Genomic DNA, 4,586 nt, shown 5'->3' on the forward strand with positions numbered 1-4,586 from the left:
TTATTTCTTTCTCTTGCCTGATCGCTCTGGCTAATACTTTTAGAACTATGTTAAATAAGAATGAAGAAAGTGGGCAGCTTTGTCTTGTTCCTGATTTTAGAGGAAATGCCTTCATTTTTTTACTATTTAGTATTATATTAGCTGATGGTATGTCATAAATGGCCTTTATTATGTTGAGGAATTTTCCTTCTTTTCCAATTTTATTGAGTGTTTTATACATAAAGAGGTATTGTATGTTATCAAATGATTTTGTGCATCTATTGATAGGATCATATGATTTTTATTCTTTGTTTTGTTGATATGGTGTATCGCATTGATCAATTTCCATATATTGAACCACACTTGTGCTCCTCATACTTGATTGTGATGTATTATTTTTTTAATGTGTACAGAAGTACTTGATTTGCTAGTATTTTGTTCAGGATTTTTGCATCTGTCTGCGTTAGATATATTGGTCTGTAGTTTCTTTGTGTTGTTCTTGTCATGGTTTGGTATGAGGGTTATGTTCCACATAAAATGTGTTGGGGAATATTGCTTCTTCTTCTATTTTCTGGCAGACTTTGAAAAGGATGGGTACCAAATCTTTGAATATTTGGTAGAATTTATTACTGTAGCCATCTGGTCCTGGCCTTTTGTTTTGGGGGAGGTTTTTGATAGCTGTTTTTATTTTCTTCCTGCTTATAGGTCTATTTAGGTTTTCCATTTCTTTGTGACTCAGTTTAGAAAGATTGTATAGTTCTAGGAATTTATCCATTTCCTCTAGGTTCTTATATTTAATGGCATATACTCTTTCATAATATTCTACTATGATTCTTTGTATATCTATGATGTCTGTGGTAATTTCTTCTATTTCATCTTGGATTTTGTTATGTGAGCCCTTCCTCTTTTTTTCTTAGTGAATATAGCCAGTGGTTTGTTGATTTTATTGATTTTTTTTAAAGAACCAGATTTTATTGTATTAATTTTTTCTAGAGTTGTTTTGTTCTCTATTTCATTTAGTTCTGCTCTAAGTTTTACTATTTCTTTTCATCTGCTGACTTTGCATTGCCTTTGTTCTTATTTTTATAGTTCTTTATAATATCATGTTAGGTTGTTTACTTGGAATCTCTCTTATTTCTTGATAAAAGCCTGTAATGATATCAACTTTCCTTATATTACTGCTTTCACTGCATCTCAGAAATTTTGATATGTCATGTGGTTATTTTCATTTATCTGTATATATCTTTTAACCTCTGCTTTTATTTCTTTAACCCAGTCATTTTTGTAGAAGTATGTTGTTTGGTTTCCACATTTTTGTTGGTTTCTATACTTCCTTTTTATAGTTGAATTCAAATTTCAAAGCCTTATGATCAGTAAATACATTTGGTATAAATTCAAACTTACTGAATTTGTTGATGTTAGTTTTTAGCCAACATATGGTCTATTCTTCAGAATGTTTTATGCACACTGGAAAGAATGTATAGTCTGACATTTTGGGATGAAATGTCTTATAAATGTCTATTATGTCCATTTGGTCCAGAGTGTCTTTTAAGATTAATATTTTTTTTGTTAATTTTCTGTTTGGATGATTTATCTAAAGCCATCAATGGTGTGTTGAAATATCCAAGTATGAAAGTGTTTTTGTCTGCTTTGATTTTTAGATTCAACAGTAGATGTGTTATATATTTTGGTTCATATATATTAAAAAGTGTTATGCCTGCTTGATACAATGTCCCTTTTATCATTATGAAATATCCATTTTTGTCTCTGTTTACCTTTGTTGTCTTGAAGTTAGCATTGTCAGATATGAGTATAGCTACACCTGCTTTTCTTTGGATATTATTTTCTTGGAGAATCATTCTCCAAGCTTTCACTTTGAATCTACTGTCCTTGCAACTTAGATGTGTCTGTGTCCTAAAAACAACATATAGTTGGGTTTTGCTTTTTGATCCAACCTGCTACTCTGTGGCTCTTTATTGGTGAGTTCAGTCCATTTACATTTAGGATAATTATTGACACTTGAGAATTTCCTATTTTTATTTTATGTTTTGTTTTCTGGTAGTTCTGTGTTTTGTTTGGTACTTCTATTTTTTGTTTCTGTCAGTTGTTTTTGATGGGTGGTATTTTATTCTTCTTTCCTCTGTTTTTTGTTTTTGTTTTTTAAGTTATATGGTTCAGTAGTGACTTTGTTGTCTGTGGATACCATTAGGTTATCAAAAGAAAAGTATTCATATATACAAGAGTACTTTGTCTTATGAGTGCTTCTGCACTCTATTCTCCTTTGCTACTGCAGGTCTTTATTCTCTCCCCTTTTATGTTATTGTCACAGATTATCTTTGTTTTTTATGAACTTTTTAGAGTTTTTACTTGTAGTTTTGATTTGTTTTGTTCTTTGTGTCTGATCAAATAAACCCCTTAAATATTTCTTGCTATGTTTTTTTTTTTTTTCTGGTGATAAGTTCCCTTAGCTTTTTTGTGTCTGTAAAATTTTTTATTTCTTCTTCATATTTGAAGGATAATTTTGATAGATAGAGTGTTCTTGGATGGTAATTCTCCTCTGTTAGTACTGAATGTTTGGGTCTACTCTTTTCTGGTTTGTAGATTTTCTGCTGAGAAGTCTGATGATAACCTAATGGGCTTTTCTTTAGATGTTATGACCTTCTTTTTTCTACCTGCCTTGAGGTTTCTTTGTCAGATTTTTGATGATTTTATTATGATGTGCCTTGGAGTAGGTCTGTGTGGGTTGTGGTAACTTGGTATTCTTAGATTTCAAGCTCTAACATCTTCTATAGGTTTGGTAAATTCTCATTAATTATTTATTTGAATAGGTTCTCCAATCCCCTTTCCCTACCTTTTCTTCTTCTGATATACCCATTATTCTTATATTGCTTTTTCTGATGGAGTCTGACAATTCTTATAGAGCTCTCTCAATTCTTTTTTTTAATTTCTCTCCTCTTCTCTCTGTAACATCTTAGTTGCCTATCTTTGATGTCACTGATTCTTTTTCCTCTATCTAGCTCGTTCTATTAGCTAAACTTCCTACCTCAGTCATTAATTTATGTATTAAGTTCTTTATCTCTGTTGTTTAAGTTTCAATCTACTTGGTAAGGTATTTGTTTTATTCATTTTTTTCTGAGCTCATTAAGTTGCCTAATGGTGTATTCTCACATCTCACTGAGTGTTTTCAAACTTCAATTTTGAATTCTCTATCATTTAACTCCAAGGTTTTCATGTGATCAGATTTTTTTTCTGGAGATTTTTTATTTTCTTTTGGAATTATGTCTGTCTTGGGTAGCCATGGTACTTGATTTCTCTCCCTTGATGGCATTTGAGAGTGGTTCTGTTAAAAGCCCTAACCAAAAAAACAAAACAAAACAACCCCCCCCCAAAAAAAAACAATTAAAAAATGAAAAATTAAAGAATGCAATAACAAATATAAAAATTTAAAAAATTATGACAAATGAAGAAAAATCACAGTAAAAAAGATCAAAAGCAAGCAACAATAATCAAAAATAAAATGCTTAGGAAAAATAAGATTAAAACATATAAACAGCCCTGGCTGGTTGGCTCAGTGGTAGAGCATCGGCCTGACGTGCAGGAGTCCCTGGTTCGATTCCCGGCCAGGGCACACAGGAGAAGCGCCCATTTGCTTCTCCACCCCTCCGCCGCGCCTTCCTCTCTGTCTCTCTCTTCCCCTCCCGCAGCCAAGGCTCCATTGGAGCAAAGATGGCCCGGGCGCTGGGGATGGCTCTGTGGCCTCTGCCCCAGGCGCTAGAGTGGCTCTGGTCGCAATATGGTGACGCCCAGGATGGTCGCAACATGGCGACGCCCAGGATGGGCAGAGCATCGCCCCCTGGTGGGCAGAGCGTCGCCCCATGGTGGGCATGCCGGGTGGATCCCGGTCGGGCGCATGCAGGAGTCTGTCTGACTGTCTCTCCCTGTTTCCAGCTTCAGAAAAGAAAAGGAAAAAATAAATAAATAAATAAAAATTTAAAAAATTATGACAAATGAAGAAAAATCACAGTAAAAAAGATCAAAAGCAAGCAACAATAATCAAAAATAAAATGCTTAGGAAAAATAAGATTAAAACATATAAACAGCCCTGGCTGGTTGGCTCAGTGGTAGAGCATCGGCCTGATGTGCAGGAGTCCCTGGTTCGATTCCCGGCCAGGGCACACAGGAGAAGCACCCATCTGCTTCTTCACTCCTCCCCCTCTCTTTCCTCTCTGTCTCTCTCTTCCCCTCCCGCAGCCAAGGCTCCATTGGAGCAAAAGTTTGCCTGGGCGCTGAGGATGGCTCTGTGGCCTCTGCCTCAGGCACTAGAATGGCTCTGATTGTGGCAGAGCGACACCCCAGAGGGGCAGAGCATTGCCCCCTTGTGGGCATGCTGGGTGGATCCTGGTCGGGCACATGTGGAAGTCTGTCTGACTGCCTCCCCATTTCCAACTTCAGAAAAATACCAAAAAAAAATTAATAATAAATAAAATAAAAATAAAATAAAACAAACATATAAACATTAAAGAAAATGAAATATAAAAGAAAAAAGAGAAAAAAGAATGAGAAGAAAGAAAACAAAAAAAGGGGAAAAGAAAAGGAAAAATAAATTT

General features: G+C 34.9%; 1 non-coding gene across 1 annotated transcript; it reads left to right on the top strand.

Moving 5' to 3' along the window:
- Positions 1–4,078: 4,078 nt before the first annotated feature.
- Positions 4,079–4,154, top strand: TRNAI-GAU (transfer RNA isoleucine (anticodon GAU)). The gene has a single exon. It is a non-coding gene; the product is annotated as a tRNA-Ile (tRNA).
- The last annotated feature ends 432 nt before the right edge of the window (positions 4,155–4,586 follow it).

Source organism: Saccopteryx leptura, chromosome 4 (assembly GCF_036850995.1).
Source record: "Saccopteryx leptura isolate mSacLep1 chromosome 4, mSacLep1_pri_phased_curated, whole genome shotgun sequence".
Lineage (NCBI taxonomy): Eukaryota > Metazoa > Chordata > Mammalia > Chiroptera > Emballonuridae > Saccopteryx > Saccopteryx leptura.